Source organism: Acipenser ruthenus, chromosome 2, assembly GCF_902713425.1.
Source record: "Acipenser ruthenus chromosome 2, fAciRut3.2 maternal haplotype, whole genome shotgun sequence".
Lineage (NCBI taxonomy): Eukaryota > Metazoa > Chordata > Actinopteri > Acipenseriformes > Acipenseridae > Acipenser > Acipenser ruthenus.
Window position 1 is genome coordinate 109,531,484 of NC_081190.1, and position 22,049 is coordinate 109,553,532.

General features: G+C 42.3%; 1 long non-coding RNA gene across 1 annotated transcript; it reads right to left on the minus strand.

Annotated features, from left to right (window-relative positions):
* Nucleotides 1-9,603: 9,603 nt before the first annotated feature.
* LOC131705402 (uncharacterized) lies at nt 9,604-11,252 on the minus strand. The gene is made up of 3 exons (XR_009310364.1): nt 11,108-11,252; nt 10,278-10,348; nt 9,604-10,134 (listed from the first exon to the last, which is right to left on the minus strand). It is a non-coding gene; the product is annotated as an uncharacterized LOC131705402 (long non-coding RNA).
* Between the last annotated feature and the right edge of the window lie 10,797 nt (nt 11,253-22,049).

Sequence of the window (22,049 nt, forward strand, 5' to 3'; positions counted from 1 at the left end):
CCTTGAAAGTAAAAACGATTTATAAAACAATGTGGGGCACTGCACATTCTTTAACCCCCCCCCCCCCCCCCCCCCCCGTGTTGCCATGGTGATTTGCTCAAAAGAGACAATTGTCGTCATGTCTGGATGACTTAATGCAACGTATAGTTATCTTGGGGGGGGGGGGGGCGGGGGGGTGGGGGGGGGGGCTAAGAGCTAGAGCTAAGATTGATTTGGGTCTCTTTTGGATTACTGTTGTTGGCATTTCTGCCCGTCTTCTTTTTATGATTCATTATTCAGCTGTCTAGTTTTGTGACAGTCACACACATGACTGCATGTATCTCACACTTTTTTTTTCCATACCCTTATTTCATCGTGATTTAGTACTCAATAAGTTGTAAGAAACCATGGACTACAGGTACTACCCCTATTGTTTCCTTAATATTTCTTGAGAGACTGAGAGGGGCAGCACCAGGCATGACACACACATTCAAGTCACAGTAATCAGGTTTTATTAACACACACAAGTAAATGGTTATGCAGAGAAATCCACTACTACTAAGAGTATATGAACTAGCCCTACCACAGAGTAATAGTTACTAGGTTAATACTTCCCAATAGCTGCTAGCTCCAGACAGTTGGCGATGTCATCTCTTCTGCCCAGTTTTCCAACGTCAGTGTGTTTTTGGATTTCACTGTAACAATGGTGGTCATTAGTGAGTCGAGCTGTGAGTAAACAAAGTATTTCTTTACCTTGGGATGCGGAGGAGATGAAAGCACTTATGAATATTTGGTCAGAAAGTTCTTGGTTGCAGTGCAAAATCTTGAAGACAAGGGAATTGAAAGGACGGCAATCCAGTGTCGTGACAAAATAAAAAACAAACTTAAAATAGAGTACAAAAAAGTGAAGGACGCCAACAACAAAAGCGGCAACAGCAGAAAAACGTTCAAATACTTTGAGGTAATGGATCAATCTGGCAGAGGAGGATACAAGTCCTTGTTCAGAAGGTATGTGGACTTATCTGTTAGCAATGTATGAAAGGGGCATTCAGAACAGAAAATAGGAGGCACTTTTTTACACAGAGAATTCTGAGGGTCTGGAACCAACTCCCCAGTAATGTTGTTGAAGCCGACACCCTGGGATCCTTCAAGAAGGTGCTTGATGAGATTCTGGGATCAATAAGCTACTAACAACCAAATGAGCAAGATGGGCTGAATGGCTTCCCTTGTTTGTAAACTTTCTTATGTTCTTATGTACATGTGACAGGATAGCATGTGTTGTGACGTCAGGCCAGAAGCAGGAACTGAAACAGATACTGCAGGTAGGGTGCAATGGCTTTTGCACCGTCTTTATTTTAAATACAAAAATAAAGTAAAAGATTTAAACAACAAAACACTGTGCTCACAGAGCAAAATAAATACTTAAACAAAACACAAATCACAAACCCAAAAATCGAACAGCCAATGCAGGTCAGGCTGGGCAAATGCCTTCACTGATCCTATACGTTTGTTTCGTTTTGTTTATTTTTCGCTTTCGCTCTCGCTCTCACTCTAGTTCCGCCTCTGAACATCCAACCCCGCTCTGAGCCGAGAGTGGGTCTTTTATATTCATGGCTGGAGCCTTAATTGCCTATTAATAAATTACCTTATTAAGGCTCCAGCCACATTCCCACGAGAGTTATAGGTATGGGGTTTTAACCCCATCCCCACGACTACACATTACAAGACCGGCTCTCTCGCCGGTCTCAAACAGTAAATAATAAAAGACGACGGTGCTCGACCGCCCGCACATAAACACAATAATGATTAGGACAGACGGCTTCGTCCGCCCGCCTACAAATACAATAATAATAATAATAATAATAGAAACATATACAGTACTGTGCAATAGTTTTAGGCAGGTGTGAAAAAATGCTGTAAGAATGTAAGTAAGAATGCTTTCAAAAATAGATATGTTAATAATTTATATTTATCAATTAACTAAATGCAAAGTGAGTGAACAGAAGAAAAATCTACATCAAATCAATATTTGGTGTGACCACCCTTTGCCTTCAAAACAGCATCAATTCTTCTAGGTACACTTGCACACAGTTTTTGAAGGAACTCGGCAGGTAGGTTGGCCCAAACATCTTGGAGAACTAACCACAGTTCTTCTGTGGATTTAGGCAGCCTCAGTTGCTTATCTCTCTTGATGTAATCCCAGACAGACTCGATGATGTTGAGATCAGGGCTCTGTGGGGGCCATACCATCACTTCCAGGACTTCTTGTTCTTCTTTACGCTGAAGATAGTTCTTAATGACTTTCGCTGTATGTTTGGGGTCGTTGTCATGCTGCAGAATAAATTTGGGGCCAATCAGATGCCTCCCTGATGGTATTGCATGATGGATAAGTATCTGCCTGTACTTCTCAGCATTGAGGAGACCATTAATTCTGACCAAATCCCCAACTCCATTTGCAGAAATGCAGCCCCAAACTTGCAAGGAACCTCCACCATGCTTCACTGTTGCCTGCAGACACTCATTCGTGTACCGCTCTCCAGCCCTTCGGCGAACAAAGTGCCTTCTGCTACAGCCAAATATTTCAAATTTTGACTCATCAGTCCAGAGCACCTGCTACCATTTTTCTGCACCCCAGTTCCTGTGTTTTCGTGCATAGTTGAGTCGCTTGGCCTTGTTTCCACGTCGGAGGTATGGCTTTTTGGCCGCAAGTCTTCCATGAAGGCCACTTCTGACCAGACTTCTCCGGACAGTAGATGGGTGTACCAGGGTCCCACTGTTTTCTGCCAATTCTGATCTGATGGCACTGCTGGACATCTTCCGATTGCGAAGGGAAGTAAGCATGATGTGTCTTTCATCTGCTGCAGTAAGTTTCCTTGGCCGACCACTGCGTCAACGGTCCTCAACGTTGCCCGTTTCTTTGTGCTTCTTCAAAAGAGCTTGGACAGCACATCTGGAAACCCCTGTCTGCCTTGAAATTTCTGCCTGGGAGAGACCTTGCTGATGCAGTATAACTACCTTGTGTCTTGTTGCTGTGCTCAGTCTTGCCATGGTGTATGACTTTTGACAGTAAACTGTCTTCCGCAACCTCACCTTGTTAGCTGAGTTTGGCTGTTCCTCACCCAGTTTTATTCCTCCTACACAGCTGTTTCTGTTTCAGTTAATGATTGTGTTTCAACCTACATATTGAATTGATGATCATTAGCACCTCTTTGGTATAATTGTTTAATCATACACCTGACTATATGCCTACAAAATCCCTGACTTTGTGCAAGTGTACCTAGAAGAATTGATGCTGTTTTGAAGGCAAAGGGTGGTCACACCAAATATGGATTTGATTTAGATTTTTCTTCTGTTCACTCACTTTGCATTTAGTTAATTGATAAATATAATCTATTAACATGTCAATTTTTGAAAGCATTCTTACTTTACAGCATTTTTTCACACCTGCCTAAAACTTTTGCACAGTACTGTATATACAAATAATACATGGGCGGGGTGTACTCCGTCACATATACCCCCCCCCCCCCTTTGTGCGCAGCACACATGACCTTCCCCCCTTAAAGTCCCAAATGTCCCAGTCCACATTCTGGGGTGGGAGGGGAGGCTTCCTTTGGCCCACAACGGGCAAGGCTGACCTTGCACAGGCCGGCTCCTCTGACCAAGGCAATCCCGGCAGCCGAACAGCTGCTTGGGGGGTGGACTCCTGAGCTCCCCCCTTCTTCGTAGCCAGCAGCTCCCTCTTCTGTTGCTCCGGCCACAGTATTTCCCGCAGCGAAAGTGCTGCTGGGGAAGGTGGTCTCCTGACCTCCCCTCCCCTCTTCACAACCAGCGGCTCCCTAGCTGACAGCGTAAAGGCTGTCAGCTTACCGACTGGCAGCAGAGCCTTTAATGGCTCCCGGCTTAGCTCCTCCAGCCCCAGCACATCCCCAGAGCTGGCGGCGACCCCTGGCAAAGCGGAGCAACAGGCAGCCCCAGGCGATGCGGAGCAACAGGCAGCCCCCGGTGATGTGGAGCAACAGGCAGCCCCCGGTGATGTGGAGCAACAGGCAGCCCCAGGCGATGCGGAGCAACAGGCAGCCCCAGGGGGTGCGAGGCTAGCATCCTTGGGCGTTGCGAGGCTGGTATCCTTGGGCGGTGCGAGGCTGGCATCCTTGGGCGGTGGCAGAGGTAGAGGCAGCTCCTGCTGCTTTGCTCCTGCCAGTGGATGTGGTGGAAGCAGAGGTAGCACCTGCTGTTCTGCTCCTGGCTGTGAAGGTGGTGGAGGCAGAGGCAGCTCCTGCTGCTCTGCTCCTGGTGGTGGTGGAGGCAGAGGCAGCTCCTGCTGCTCTGCTCCTAGTGGCGGAAGCGGTGGAGGTGGTAGCAGCGTGTAGTGGGGACAGCAGGCATTCGTCTTCTGCTGGTGGACATGGGGACAGCAGGCATTCCTCTTCTGCTGGTGGAGGTAGCAGGCACTCTTCCTCTGCTGGTGGAAATGGGAACAGCTGCCTCTCGGACTTTGGACTCCCGCGGTCCCCCCGTCTGGGCGCTGGACGCTCGCGGTCGCCCCGTCCGGGCGCTAGTTCCACCTTCTCCTCCTCCTCCTGGAGAGTGGGGCAGCTGACCACCCAGTGGCCCCGTTCCCCGCAGACAGGGCACAGGTTCTCGCCTCGAGCACGCTGAGGCAAGCCTTCCAGCTGCCCTCCGGCCGACCCTCCTCCTTTCCTGGCCAGGGGCAGTTGAGGATCGAATGGCCCCTCTCCTCACAAAGCGGGCACCAACTCGCCGTCTCCACCAGGCGGTAGTACTCATCCCAGCGGCCCTCCCTGGGTGCTGGACGCTGGGGAGGTTGTTGGTGCCTTCTGCCCATCTTCCTCTTTCCTCTGTCCTTCACCTCCTGGTCATCCATTCAAAATTAATTTTTAAAAAAAAAGAAATCCTGCAGTACCTTTCTCTGGCCTGAGCCGGAGGCTGTGGTGGATCCCACGAAGACACCACGTGTGTCAGGATAGCGTGTGTGGTGACGTCAGGCCAGAAGCAGGAACTGAAACAGGTACTGCAGGTAGGGTGCAATGGCTTTTGCGCCGTCTTTATTTTAAATACAAAAATAAAGTAAAAGATTTAAACAACAAAACACTGTGCTCACAGAGCAAAATAATTACAACAAATTAAGTGTAATACCAAAGCATGTCTGCTGTCCACTTCAGAGGTATCTGGGTTTTCTGGCTTTACATACACCGGTTGCTGTAGCTGCTCAGAGGGGGTGAAGCTTGACCGTTCCTCTATATACATATATAAAATCTTCAGTGTTTAACATTTAGTTAGATTTTTTGTTTTAATGATTTGTATTTACATAAGCTTTAGCTGCTGGATGAGAACACTACGTTTCACATTAAGGGGAAGACAAAATGTAGAAATACACATTATTTTTCTTAGCAGTACTTACAAAGGTGAAGTAAGCTAAAAACCGACATACATTTATCAAATACCTTCTGCCAATAACTACATTTTCTGCCAATAACTTGATTTCATCACTTCTGTTAGCACTACAGTATCATATAGAGTAATTACAATACTCTGTGGCCACTGTAAAACTATACTGCGTTTTTGTCAAACACTACAATATTTGCTTTTAACTAGCAAACCCCAACGTAAAAAGCAATAAAACAACAAATATTAGCTCAAATACAATGTTTTACAAAATGTACTGTGTACAGCTTTGTTTTCATTTTGAATGACCACCGACACAACAAACAAAATACGTTTTTCGCTGCCAGTTGCTTTTCCCTTCTTGTTATTTACTCTAAAATCAGTATTTATAAGGGTGTCAATTATAGTGTGGACAACAAAAATGAAAACAGCCACAAGACTTCTTTCAACCTCCATGTTTACAAACGATCTGTTGTGGCCAACACTTTGGGATCTGTGTAATGGGATTGACCCCATCAGGTATAGGATGTGGTAAACACAGTCTGAAGTGCGAAACATGTACTATGGGTTTCTACAGACATTCAGAGACTGGGTTGTTAAACATGTAGTACAAATAAAGAGACAACTTGTAGCATGTCCTCGTTATTAAGAGCATTTTCTACCTGTGCGGTAAGGAAATGGAGAGACCCTGCTGGGACCATAGTCATTAGTATGATGGTGACATTCCAGAAAATGCCAGTACATCATATTGAATGTAGAACAGAATATATGGCCCTATAACCAATAATGAATTGCCTTGCAAACCCACTCTGTTTCTAAAGTCCTATTGTTTTATGTTAAAAGCTGAATTTGGCTGTTTTTCCAATACAAATAAGTGTCGAGAACAGCTTTGACTCCTTTATCTTATTTAGGCCTCACTGACATTTTGCACAACACAAGCAGCTGTCTTTATATTCTGCTTGCCAGCTCTAATTCATCAGCAGCTATCAAAAGCAGGGCTATTCATATTGTGATGCCACACATAATCAGCTTCCAGACTGGCGCTTAATACGTCTTCGCTTTGATTTTATATACTGTGGCACAGCAAATTGGTTTCACAACTGTCCCCAATCATGGCCAGTTACAGGAGTATTTGGGCAGGTCTTGCCTTGCATAATCCTTGATATATGTCATGATTCTTTTTTGCCATTGTGAGAGCGCAGATATTTAGAAAGTTAAGCTTATTCATAGAGTGCAGGCAACCCAATATAGATGATTTCAAATTGATCTAATCCCTGATACTGCTTACTCTAATAAAGTGCTGAATTTATTAGAAATGATTAGTGGGAGTAAGCCTTGTATAGCGGGACTGTGCGAAACACCTGCATATTTCACCTCTAAGCTAAATTGATGTTACTGCTAAGCTAACCCACCAACCACTATTTTTCTTTTAGCATCAGTCTATGTAATCCTCTTTTATCTACATCTTCTCAGTATACTGTACTGTGTGTGTGTGTGTGTGTATATATACTGATGCACAAAGAAAACGCAATAGTCTAAGTCTTACATCAATAGCTCATTGGGCACATACATAATGTTATTTACATTTGAAATAGTGAGCAGATAGGTTTGCTGATTGTTTGAGTAGTATTGTTCCTTGGAATAATAAAATACTGAGCTCAAGTCATGTGATTTCATAAAAACGACCGGTGTGTTTGGTATTTGAGTTGAATTAAAATTGCCAAAATGAGTTGATTAAGAATCTGTATAAATAGCCATTCGTAAAGACATGATTTTAATTAACGCAAAAACAGCAAAAGATACGACCATGCCCCGCTTGAGTAATGAAGATCGCCTGGTTGCTATCGGCATGATTGAAGGCGATCTGTCTTTGAGAGAAGTTGCCCGGAGAATGAGCAGACTAGTCCAGAGAAACCAGGAAATCGGCTCTGTGAGGGACAGGCCACATCTTGGAAGGCAGAGGGTCACCACATCAGCCCAGGACCGTCACATCCGGCTGATCCATCTGCATAGTCGTTTTCACACTGCAGTGGCTACAGCACAAGAAATTCCAGGAAGAAATAACCCGCGCATCAGCAGAATGACTGTAGCTCGCCGTCTGCATGAAAATGATTTGCATGGTAGGAGGCCGTTCAGGGGTAACATGTTGACAGCTGAGAGATGAAATCACCATCTTCTGTGGGCCAGAGAACATCTGAGGTGGCGGCAGAGAGAGTGGTGGAGTGTTTTATTCACCGATGAATGACGTTTTGCCCTTGACAGACCTGACGGAAGACAACGTGTGTGGAGACGTCGTGGTGAGCGTTATGCTGACTGTTGCATTGTTCAAGCCAACCAGCTGCACAGGAAGAGTGGCGGAACATCCCACAGCAGTCTGTCCAGAGGCTGATCAGGTCTATGCGTCAACGCTGCCAGGATTGTGTTAATTCTCAGGGAGGTCATACCGATACTAACTTTGTAATGTTTTCATTTTAACAGTGAAAACATTACATAACATTACATAACATTTTAACAGTATCATGATTCTTTGATCTGTATTTTTGTTCACATTTTCTGTGATTTTGTTTCATATCTGTTAAAAATATTTGATTAAATCCATTTGACCTGAGTTTATATACTTTTTTTTAGAAAAGAGTTAAAGAAAAAGAAAAAAAAAAATCTTTAAATGTATAAGAAATCCAATTATCAATGTCTTGCATTTAAACTTATCTTCAACCAGGAGCACTAGGATAAAAGCATGTGGGCTTACATATGAAACCATAGGATTAACTGCATTTTCTCATAAAACAGCATGTTCAGTAAAGGGAGTGTAGGTGGGGCATTACAGAGTTAAAAGTTTCCATTGTCACATGATTTAAACTGAATGAGGAAAGCACTTAGAATTCTCCAGATAAGCTCAATTTCAGTATTAGAGAAACAGAACCCAGAAGCACTCAAAATGACTGCAAACGCCATTAGAAAGTAAGAAATTGCATTTTCACATTTCAGTCTATTTACTCTTTACGTTACACACACTGGGCTGAAATGGGGTCTCGGAATGTTTCAAAACACACAAAACCAGAAAACAATGGTTTTTATGATAATAATAATAATAATAATAATAATAATAATAATAATAATAATAATAATAATAAAGATTTTCTAAAAACCTTGTTTTATTAGCATGAGAGTATGTAAAATCAGAAGAATTAGTTAATGCCATAAATTGTAGACCTGTTTTTATTTTTATTATTTTTAATTTCAGTTATTTCCTGAAGTGCAAAATGTTATTAGGTCCAGTAAGATAGACCCTTGGCCTGCATCGTTTTTTTTTCCCTGATATAATGAGGGGTATTGAAATTGTTGTAGGATTGAAATGAATGAAATCTCTCATAATACATATCTGGCATCAAGTCGCTTGGGGTATATTCACATATGGCTTATCAAGCCAACACAGAATAATGAGTTTTACTGCTGGCACAGAACAAGCCATGGGGAACATAATTAGGATGCTGTTGAAGCCTACAGGTGTTCTCTCTTCAAGTGATTTGTTTTTCCATTAAAAAAAATTACCTGTTGGAAAAGTCAGATCCTTCTCCAGTCTATATATAATATCCATCTTAAAGGTTGACTAGCTGGCAAAATCTTACCTACAGACTATTTTAATGCCCTCTTTTGCTCTTATATCCTCAAGTATGACTGTCCCTGGCAAATGAGTAATCACAAGAAAGTGAGCTTTAATTTCTTTGTCATTGGCTCTGCAAACAGTTATTACTGTCCATGCATGCATCCAATAAATCTGGACAATTATTGTGCAATTGAATATTCACGAGCTGTAAGGTGCTTACAAATGTTGGAATGATAGTGCCCGTCGATGATGGCTCTACCGTGTGATAGTTGACTGCGACGGGAGTTATGCACCCCAAGCCGAAGGCGAGGGCGCCAAGGGCGTAGGTTTGGTTTGAACATTGGTGGGGACACATTTTTTTAGGGGGGTGGATTCGCTAGGGGGGTCAGTGGGGTCTGGGGGCATGCCCCCCTGGGAAGAAATTTTTTAGGAGACAGTTGTTAAACGGTCACTTCTGGTGGCTTGAAATGAATGCTGGACATGAATCGAGGACAATTTGATTGACTGGTATACACTCAAAACACTATGATAAAGTGGCCCTGGAAACATACTGGACACACTGGAAACACAGAACTCTTTTCAAGGAGGGGCTATAGTGGAGCCATGGATATTGCTTTTACCAGCTGTCTTGAAAACGCAGGACCTTATTTGACAATCTCTGTACTTCTGTATACTTAGGGTCAGGTTGGTTTGGCTTGTCTTCAACAATGTCCATAAAATGGACATCTTCGCTGTTACACTGATCTTCACTGGAACCGTCACTGCCACTCTCACTGTCACTGCTACTGTCACTGTTGCTGTCTACATCCTTCCTAGCATGCAACACTATTGCTCTGCCTGCCTCTCCTGTATCTGTGCTGCTGCTCGCACCTGGTTGCATTGCTTCATTCACCTGATAAAATAATAAATTCATGCATGCCATATAAAGATAAAATATATGGCTATGCTAACTTTATTTGCTGAGTATTACTATACAGCATTAGACTACTATCATATCACAATGTGCCCCAAACAATAATATATCTAAAAACTGAGTAACACTTTCACTGTTATAATCACCAAGCCATTACAGACCTCACCTGTGACCCTGTTGCTCCACCTGCCTCTGTACTGCTTTTACCAGGTTGCACTGCTTCATTCACCTGATAAAATGATAAATTGATGCATGCTGTTCAGAGAGAAAGTATGACTCTGCTAACTTCATTAGTAAATAATTTTTTCATTTGCTATGAGAATCATTATCAATTGTGTTTATTACTTTAATGACATCTTCCATCCTACTTACACTTTGACTTTTTGTAAAAAACGTCCTTATGTCCATCTTTCTTTTTTTGGCTGCCATTTTGCTTTAGTCACCTAAAGCCAAATGGAAGTGATTAGCTAACGTTATTTGGTTAACGATATCAAAAAAGTCTCACGCACATGCACACTCACACACACACACACATAATGATTTAGCTGTGAAACAAGCTAGCTTACCACTAAGGACGTGGGGTTAGCAACTAGCAATGGGTCGCTAACGTAATAAACATCCATTAGGTAGGTAGGTAGGTTTATTCACTCAAACTGTGTTGCTGACGACCTGACAATACCTTCAGCCCCGGCACCTGGCTTTCATTCAGTCAGTGGCTCACACTCATATCAGACTGACCGGCAAGCGGCAACTTCAGATGAGCGTCTTTCCAGAGTCCAGCCAGCGGTTCTCAACCTTTTTTTACTCAAGCCCCACTGAAATTTATTTTTATATCTGCCCCCCCCCCCCCCCCCCTTTTTTTTTATTTGACTTTTTAACATTTTTTTTATTATTACTGACTATATAGTGCGTTTATTTAGCCTCCTGGATAGTCACACTGTCCATTCAATCAAATACATATATACTGTTCGTGTTCGCTTTTTACACACACGATACAAAAAATATCAAGCAAGGAGTAAGTTAGTCACAAAGGGAGGAAGGAGTTGGATAGAAATAAAGTGACAACGCATTAACCAACAAACTAAATATCGAATGAAACTGATTATATTTATTCTTATTTTTTAAGTAAATGTGAAAATTGTGGCACAATATACAGTTTAAGAATGATTTTTTTAAATTTTATTTTAAACTCGGAAAATTACCTTTCACTCCCGAATCCTTGTGCACTTTCGCGCCTCAATAAAAACAACACCAGACTGCTTGGTCCCTGACGTCAGCCGCGCACTGAGTCCGTGTTACAGTGATGCATTATGGAATTTGTAGTTGTATTGTCTGCTGATTGCAACCCAAAACCCCACCAAACACCCACAAATCCCAGGGTGCCATTCTTTTTAAAGCTACCGGTCTCTCTTTCTCTCTTTAATAACTCGCTGCACTCAAAGGGTCAAAATCGGGAGTATCGTTTGGCACGTCAGTGTTATTATTACTAGTTTGTTATTATTCAAACGTTCACCGTGCCCCCGGTTGAGAACCTAGGGCCTAAGCCAATCAAATTAGCTTTTTTTTTTTTTTTTTTTGGAGACTGCAGGTGCAACGAGGGGATCTTGAGAGAGTTAACCCTTTGTGGAGCCGAGCGGATAAAACGACTTGACAAAAGACGTTTCAGATTTTAAATTATTGGTAGGGACAATTCAACGGTCCCTTGACATTGGTAGGGACATGTCCCTACGGTCCCTAGCTAAATCTACGCCGGTGGAGGGCGCTAACGAAAGTCAAGGTCAACTATCACATGTTAGAGCCATCATCGAGAGGGCACTATGGCTATTAGAAAATCATTTTTACCATTGTTTTCTTAAAAAAAAAATGCCTTGAACTTGTCCCTGTCATTCCACTGAGTAAAGATGTTCTAAAGGATGACATACATATAAAGAGAAAAACAATGAGTTTTTATTTAGTAAATTGATTTATATGTTTTATTAACTTGTTAGGGTTTTAAACCCCTACCGTCAAAGAACACAATGGCTACAGGGCTCCAGCATGACCACACAAGACCGACACAGAAGACAAGGGCTCCAAGGTTCCAGCATGACCACACAAGACCAACACAGAAGACAAGGGCTCCAAGGTTCCAGCATAACCACACAAGACCGACACAGAAGACAAGGGCTCCAGGGCTCCAGCATGACCACACAAGACTGACACAGAAGGGCTCCAGGTTCCAGCATGACCACACAAGGCAGTCATCCTCTTTAGCACTAGAAGCCCCGCATTTTTGCGGTTTTTGGTTTTAAAATGTAATTTTCTCCAGTCGTGTAACACATATGGGGCTGTGCGTTCATGTACCTTTCTGTCCGTATGTATTAAATATTCTCACGAAGCATGAAACACGGGAGTGCAGAAATAAAGGAGATATATGTGATATCTTGTAACAATTGTAAGTCGCCCTGGATAAGGGCGTCTGCTAAGAAATAAATAATAATAATAATATTACATTATACCTAAAAGCCCCGGGAGCAGTCACATTGATGGCCACACATAAAACAATTGTATTTTCGTTATACAGAATAGTATTCTACTTTATTATTTGTATTTACCAGTCCGCAATGTGCTTAGCTGTAATCAGATTAGTCTCTACTCTCTGCCTGAGTGAATGACTATTGTTTTTCAATCAGCCTTTTGAAGGCTGGCGCCTGCTTGCCAGCTGCACTGCTTTGGTCAGTCAATTAGCATCGGGACTCGTGAAAATAAATACCAGAGACCGTGGAGTTTTACAATGCAAGTAAATATGAAGTTGATGTTTTGGATCAGATGGCACGGAAGTATTCCGTGAAAGCTGGCTACCGACGGTGGTCTCTTCAAGTGATTTACAATGTATTGGATCTAGCAGCCATCAACTCCTGGGTACTTTACAAAGAATGCACAGAGAAGAATTTACCAAGGAGAGGATATAATTTACAGTTAGCACAGGAACTTCGCAGGAAGTATTTGGAACAGAGTGAGACTGCCAAGCGTGTACCCACAGCTGAAGCTGGCAACTCCGCTGAGAGCCGCAAGAGACGCCAATGCCAGATTGGCAAGTGCAATAAAAATAAAACTTCGGACAGCTGTGCAGAAAGGCAGCGTGGAGAAGCGCACTATCTGTGTTGATTGTAAACAGACTCAAGGTAAAGGAATACCATTTTGTCGAAAAAAAAGAAAAATAAATTAGACTTTTTTTTTTATAACTTCTTGTGCTGTGCACTTCTATAAAACATTTTCTTCTAAGTTTATTTATCTACGTTGTTCAGTTGCTTTTGCTCATCTAATAACAAACCAATTGCTGTTGAAAATGTATTGCTATTGTTTCAGTTAGCAACCGATGTCCGTTTAGATGTTTATTTACTTACATTTTCTTGTTTTGATTTGTAAAATAAATGTTCATGTGTGTGTGTATGTGCGTATATATATATATATATATATATATATATATATATATATATATATATATATATATATGCTTCGGTTTTTCAGATGTTTATGTAACATACTCAATAATAAAAAACAAACAAACAAAAACAACTATTACATCTGACTGTTTCTCCGTTCATTATACATTTACAGTGTTTTGAATACAACCATCAGAAAGACTGCTGCGTGGCTTCTAGGTATGAGTATATCTCTGGTCCTTCTAGTGTTAACACAAGATCAGAACTGCAGCACGAGATGGCAAATAGCTTACTGACTATTTGAATGCGCAGACAAGGGCGCTGCCATCTTTCCCTGTGGGAGTGGATAAGCTGTACTCTCTGCATGCAGTGGCCAGTCTGGATGATGTCACTGGCTCCTGTCCGGAGGAGGCTCCGCTGTGTATATACCAATGCTGACGGTGTGGGAGGGTTTCACCCTCTCCTGAGTGTCAAGGAGTCCTGATGGGACAATTCCTGTAGCATATACTGCTGCAGGATAAGCAAACCTGTAAAGGGTTCCCCTTCTATGAGGTGGTCTGGAGATCCAACAGGCTAGATAAGAAGTTCGCCTGCATACAGGTATGCTGATGCTGGGATGAGGAGGTTTCACCTCTAGCAACATAAGAACCCAAACTTAAACATGTACCAGACAGAAATAGGTGAGTATGGTTCTTGTACCTGTAAATAAATAAAAATGGTAGAAGGCAGTCTGGATACCTATACTCTGTCATTACAAATCATTACATGCAGATACGTTGATGCTGTTTTAAGAAGAATTTCATCCTCTCTTTTTTTGCAATAACTAAACATAGATTTGATCTGAAACCCTATAAAGTCGTCTTGTTAAGACGTCTGTCAAATGAAATAATAATGAAATATTATTAAATGATTTCATACAGATATGCTAATGATGTTAGAAGGATTTCATCCACTCAACTTTAATGGTCTAACATATATATTGCCTGTAACTTTATAAGACACCTTGTTAAGCTTGGGGGAAGGCTGTCCGCGGCCAGGCAGACATCTGTACTAACTAGTTTATACTAGCCATACACCAGAGTGTAAGTACCTTACCTAAGGATTACAGGGTATACATTTGACACTCATGTCACAGCTTCTGACGAAGATCAGTACATTAGGAGGGGTTATCAGAAAAAGATACCACATTCACAACAGACGCACAAATCAAGCTGCTGTAATCTGCCCCTCTCAAGTGGATCCCTCTCAGCACTAGTAAGAAGGATCCCCTGTTCCATAGGAGGGAGGGGAGACAGCTGATCTATACTGCTTTGCAGCTGTGAGAGGTGCTTCCCCCAGTGTGGGATCCTTAACAAACAATTACCTTTTAGGCACTAGCGATTCTACTTCCCTGCGGAGGGAGAAGCCACTTCCATCAGAGCTAGGGAGGTGGATCTTTCTATGGCCATAATACAGTAGATGAGTTTACTTCCTGATATTCATACCTCTACCCAGCTCTCGACAAGGTGGGCAACATATACATTCACCCCTACGGTCCAGGAACTGAAATTGACCTGGCTTACACCAGTGACAAACAGGTCGGCACTCTCAGAACTGGTTATGCACACACTTCTACAAGGAGATTTATATCTATGCTCTTATAAATTGTCCATTCCAGGTATTAAAAAAAGAGGAGATTACAGTAATACTGTGCTCCATCACGACCTGCCAATACCACCAAAAGGGATATTTTCTTGGGGATCTCTTGTAGGTGAAGTATTCACCAGGTAGAGATGAAGTACATTCAGAAGACATACACCAGATGTATTTTGAGGACAAGCTTCTCTCTCTCTCTCTGAAAAGAGAGAAAAAAAGAATGGAGGTTAAAACTGTGGAGCCCAGTAAGAAGACTCATTACTTTTGTCTTCCAGGACAGAGGCTTATTTGTTTACAGGGAAATATCACTTCTCCACAGCATATTCTTGGCATTTCTGGGAGTCCAATTCTATACCCTTACTGTAAGAATGTATCTTAAAGTGTGTTGCACATAGGACAGGATGGTCACAAGCCGTCAGCTGTCAAGCCTCTCCCAGATAGGGGCCAGACCAACAGCACAACTATTTTGGCAGTTTCTGGATACTGGCAGCAGTAAGCTCTTTTAGTAAGAAGCAAGACCACAGGTGACATGCATGGGGGGGGGGGGGGGGGTCCCCTTTTTTCTGTAACTATATCTTTCCAGTTTCTCTCAACATCAAGCTTTCTTTGGAAGCTACAACAGGAACCACAAGGTGGCAACTTGCAAGGAGCAAGAGAGGTAGTTACCACAACTAATATCTTCACTAAGATCATCCTGACTTCCAGCAATCTGTCGTGCGCTGGAAACCATTTGCCTGTTAAAACAAGGGCATACTTCAATCACTAGGCATCACAATCCAGACAGCACTACTTGCTGGACTCAACAATAGCATTCCAGATGTACTCGGCACAGAGGGTATCCCACGAGTAACAGATCCAGCCTATTGCTACACCACATGGAGTAAGCATGATTTTATCTGATCTCAGAAGCTAAGAAGAGAAAAAACAAAAAAAACAGACGTATGCATTCAACTACTAGTTTACAAGATTATTTTGTTTCTCTCTTTCAATACAGAGGAATAGCATCTACCACCTCAATTGCTCCTGTTGTCAGCATGGATCAGCCATGGCACACAATCCAATCCATTTCTTGTCGACTGGGATATATAGGTATACTCATCCCTGACGGGACCAGCTATATTTGGATAGCAAATGGTGAGAGAGCCACTCTTGTTCTTAGCTCCTCATGGGACTACAGTGGAGCAGCGATATGCTGTCCAGAACAACAGGATGATGTTTCCACAATACTTTCTAGTTGAGGATAGCTGCCTGAAGACTGAATGGCAACTACTAAAGAGCTATAGAGCCAACTTGGTCAAATAAATAAATAAATAAATAAATAAATAAATAAACACATTTTAAATTAAAGGGCGGAAACTTCAGGTTTCAGATCATACAGAAGAATACAGAAGTCACCCCCGGGTGCGATCCAAGAACGTTGCATGTCTTGGAGTCTTTCTATCGACATTTATTATCATACCTCAGCTACCTGCTTCACAGGGGTTCTACCTACCCTCCATCAATGTTCACATTGCTGCAATCTCCAACATGCTACTTGCAGGGTCACTCTGCAGGTCCTACCCTAGGGTGGTTAGGGTGCGTGGTGGGGCTACTACCCAAGACCCCAAAGAAACACATCGTGCCTCAGTGGAGCCTCAGCCGGTGTTTAACTATTTAGGTTACCACAGTTCAGACCACGGCACAGGAAAGGAAAATATCACTGCTTTTCTAGTGATTGTGATCTCAGTAGAAGGATCACAAAACCAGGGCACATCTGTCTCCAAACAGACACATTTAATCTGCATCTCATCCTGCATCAAGTTCTGTTGCAGCATTGGAAGGAAACCAGTTTCAGTATCCATCCAAACCAATGGGATAGGTATGATTAATATAGGGGCAAAACTAAAATATGCCCAATACAGGACATCTACTAATATGCTCCTTTCCCCTCTTTACTGTTCTTATTTTCAAAATTTTGACAATGATGGGTAGTGACATGGGCTTTTATGGAGGAAGTACAAGAACCATACTCACCTATTTCTGTCTGGTACATGTTAAGTCTGGGTTCTTAAGTTGCTAGAGGTGAAACCTCCTCATCCCAGCATCAACATACCTGTATGCAGGCGAACTTCTTATCTAGCCTGTTGGGTCTCCAGACCACCTCACAGAAGGGGAACCCTTTAGAGGTTTCTTATCCTCTGCATCATTAGATGCTACAGGAATCATCCCATCAGGACTCATTATATGACGTTCCGGAGAGGGTGAAACCCTCCCACAGTGTCAGCATTGGTACCTACACAACGATGTATTCAGTGCATTGTTGTCAGGGCAGGAGTCACTGACGTCATCCGAACCGTCCCCTGCAGGCAGAGAGACAAGTTGATCTCCGAGTTACGTGCTCCAAAGCACCTCGTAAAAGGGGGACCCTTCAAAGGTTTGCTTATCCTCTGCAGCAGTATAGGCTACAAGAATAGTCCCCTCAGGACTCTTTCAGGACGTTCAGGAGAGGGTGAAAACATTGGTATATAGATAGCGGTGTATTTGAGCGCAGCCTCCTCCGGACAGGAGTCAGTGATGCCATCCAGACCGGCCACTGCATGCAGAGAGTACAACTGATTGCTTGTTACTGTGTTTTTGTGTTACCAGCTACCGTATCTGTGAAATAAAAAACCTTCATACCTTAACACAGTGGACACTGCCTCTGATCAGTGTAGGCAGGAAATCTCTTTTATTTATTTATTTTTCTCTTCTCTTCCGCTGTGCAGGAAAGCTTGCTGAACCACTCCCACAGAGAAAGATGGCGGCGCCCATGTCCGCGCATTCAAATAGTCAGTAAACCATTTGCCATCTCGTGTTGCTGTTCTGATCTTGTGTTAAAGAGGATGATGCTGGAGCCCTTGTCTTCTGTGTCGGTCTTGTGTGGTCATGCTGGAACCCTGGAGCCCTTGTCTTCTGTGTCGGTCTTGTGTGGTCATGCTGGAACCCTGGAGCCCTTGTCTTCTGTGTCGGTCTTGTGTGGTCATGCTGGAACCCTGGAGCCCTTGTCTTCTGTGTCGGTCTTGTGTGGTCATGCTGGAGCCCTGGAGCCCTTGTCTTCTGTGTCGGTCTTGTGTGGTTATGCTGGAGCCCTGGAGCCCTTGTCTTCTGTGTCGATGATTTGGAACTTTATTTATTTTTATCACACAAACACAAATCACTGCTACAAAGGGGCAGGACAACACACTAACCACCAGTGAAGGGGCTGTTAATAAAATAAGCGTAACTCACTGGAACTATAAAGGAGAAATATATATATTATATATATGTATATATATATATATATATATATATATATATATATATATAACACTTTGCAGCAGTGTGGAGTAGTGGTTAGGGCTCTGGACTCTTGACTGGAGGGTCGTGGGTTCAATCCCAGGTGGGGGACAATGCTGCTGTACCATTGAGCTGTACCATTGACCAGCGACAGCGTGTGGAAGCGACAACGTGGGAGAAGTACAGTCGTGGACAAGTACAACGCAGTTAGAAGCAGAAAGGAGGAATTACATCTTTAAATCTGGAGTTGCTTTAATCAGAAAACATTGCAGCTTAAAGCCTTGCAGCTGCAGGTATTTTTCTGATAAGCTGAAACTCGGAGCAGCTGATTCAAATCCCGCGGCGTTCTGGGACACGGAGGAGGAGCGGAGCACGCAGCACAAACACAAACAAACAAAAGGCAGGCAGACTTCCCAGCGACAGTGTGTGGAAGCGACATCGTGGGAGAAGTACAGTCGTGGACAAGTACAACGCAGTTAGAAGCAGTTGAAAGCAGGTTGACAGCTGCAGAAGCTACACTAAACTAAAAAAAAAAAAAAAAAAAAATTGTCTTCAAGCCAGTAATCTGTGACAACTGCATGATGTGGGAAATCCCGAGAAAACCCAACAGAGCTCAACCAAGTTTGTGTAAAGTGCCGCACCATCCAGGACTTGCTTCAGCGATTAAGCCTGCTAGAAAAGGAGATGGAGGAAATGAGACAGCAACAGGAGCTTGAGGAGCTGACACACCCACAATTCATGGAGGTCTGCACCCCTAGCAGACTGAAAGCCTCCACGGAGATGGAAGAGAGTCGAAACAGCTGGGTTCAGATAGGCAGAAGCAGGGAAAAAAAGAAACTTCATCAAACACAACCACCAAAAATCCAGACAGCCAACACATTTGAGCCACTTCAACATTTAGATGACCAAAACCAACATCACGAGAACGAAAGAAACAACACCCAGGACCCTATAAACAGTGCTGACCAGCCAGCAAAAAGAAGGGAGGTCATGATTGTTGGGGACTCCATACTGAGAAACACAGCAAGTTCAGTTCGCAGTTTGGACCCCCTTACTACAACAGTGTGCTGCCTTCCAGGAGCCTCAGTCAAGCACATCACTGAGAATGTGGACAGGCTCCTAGAACGAACAGAAGATGACCCGGTAGTAGTCGTCCACATTGGTCCAAACAACATTGGAAGAGATAGGCCAAGATCCCTGCAAAACAAATTCAGAAAGCTAGGAAGGAAATTAAAAGACAAGACCAAAACTGTGGTATTTTCTGGGATACTGCCGGCGCCTTGCAAAGGACCATATGGACAGCTGGAAATACAAAATCAAAATGCATGGCTGAAATCGTGGTGCACACATGAAGGCTTCACCTTTCTTGAATATTGGAGCACTTTCTACAACAAGGACTATCTATACATGTGGGACGGACTGCACTTGAACAGAAAGGGAACCAATCTACTTGGAGAAAGGATCCTTGAGGAAACAAAATGTTAGAACTTGAAGCTACTGCACTAACAAGTAACTACGATGTGATAGGTGTTACAGAAACTTGGTTGTCTGAGAGTGATGGAGACGAATATAATATTAGTGGGTACACACTGTATAGGAAAGACAGGCAGGACAGAAGAGGCGGAGGGTTAGCGCTATACATAAGAAATAGCCTTGAAGCCCAGGTGTTAAATTAGGACAAAGAAAACAATGCAGAATCAATATGGGTCAGAATAATGGACACAAATTCAAAGGGCATAATAATAGGAGCATGCTATAGACCGCCAAATTCAGACGCTGAGCAAAATAATCTGTTGTACAATGACATTCGAAATGTGTGTAGAAAAGGAGAAGCCATACAAATGGGGGATTTCAACTTCCCCTGTATAAAATGGGAAAACCCAATGGGGGGCACGACGGACGAAATTGAAATGGTGGAAATGACAAATGACTGCTTCCTAACGCAGTTGTCAAGGGGAGGCATGCCTTGATTTAGTCTTTTCAAATAATGAAGACAGAATAACTAAAACAGAGGTCAGAGAGCCATTGGCAAACTCAGACCACAACATGGTCTCATCTGAAATATTTTTTAAAACCCCAAAAGTAATGACTAAAGCTAAGGTTTACAATTTTAGAAAAGCAAACTACGAAGGTATGAAACAGAGACTAGTAGAAGTAGATTGGAGTAAAATAGAGAAAACATCCACAGAAAAAGGGTGGCTGTTTTTTAAAAATGTAGTACTAGAGGCACAAAACAATTACATCCCAAAAGTAGACAAATCTAAATCTAAACCAAAATGGCCAAAATGGTTTAATAGATCAATTAAAAAAAATATTCAGCGAAAAAAGGCACTTTACAGAGCGTTTAAAAGGGACCAAAAACAAAGCACACAGAAAGAGTACTTGGAACTGCAAACACAAGTCAAAAAGGAAGTTAGAAAGGCCAAGAGAGAGATAGAAATCAATATTGCTAAGGGGGCTAAAACCAATTCCAAAATGTTTTTCCAATATTATAACAGCAAGAGAACATTCAAAGAGGAGGTTAAATGTCTAAGAGAAACAAATGGCAAAATCATAGATGAAGAAAAAGAAATAGCAAATATATTAAATGATTACTTTTCACAGGTTTTTACAAAGGAGGACATGGACAACATGCCCCACATGTCGACCTGTTCCTATCCAATTTTAAATAACTTTAGCATAACAGAGGCAGAAGTGTTAAAGGGACTAGGAGCTCTTAAAATAAACAAATCCCCTGGGCCAGATGAGATCCTCCCAATAGTACTCAAAGAAATGAAAGAAGTTATTTACAAACCGCTAACCAAGATCATGCAACAGTCTCTTGACACAGGGGTTGTACCAACAGACTGGAAAATAGCAAACGTAATACCAATCCACAAAAAGGGAGACAAAACCGAACCAGGTAACTACAGACCAATAAGCCTGACTTCTATTATATGTAAACTTATGGATACTATAATAAGATCCAAAATAGAAAATTACCTATATGGTAACAATATCCTGGGAGACAGCCAGCATGGTTTTAGGAAAGGGAGATCATGTCTAACTAACCTACTTGACTTTTTTGAGGATGCAACATTGAAAAAGGATAACTGCAAAGAATACGACATGGTTTATTTAGATTTCCAGAAAGCTTTTGACAAAGTCCCGCATAAAAGATTAATTCTGAAACTGAACACAGTAGGGATTCAAGGAAATGCATGCACATGGATTAGGGAGTGGTTAACAGGTAGAAAACAGAAAGTACTGATTAGAGGAGAAACCTCGAAATGGAGTGAGGTAACCAGTGGTGTACCACAGGGATCAGTATTAGGTCCTCTGCTATTCCTAATCTACATTAATGATTTAGACTCTGATATAGTAAGCAAACTCGTTAAATTTGCAGACGACACAAAAATAGGAGTGGCAGACACTGTTGAAGCAGCAAAGGTGATTCAAAATCATCTAGACAGCATTCAAAATTGGGCAGACACATGGCAAATGAAATTTAATAGAGAAAAGTGTAAAGTATTGCATGCGGGCAATAAAAATGTGCATTATAAATATCATATGGGAGATAGTGAAATTGAAGAAGGGAACTATGAAAAAGACCTTGGAGTTTATGTTGACTCAGAAATGTCTTCATCTAGACAATGTGGGGAAGCTATAAAAAAGGCTAACAAGATGCTTGGATATATTGTGAGAAGTGTTGAATTTAAATCAAGGGAAGTAATGTTAAAACTCTACAATGCATTAGTAAGACCTCACCTAGAATATTGTGTTCAGTTCTGGTCACCTCGTTACAAAAAGG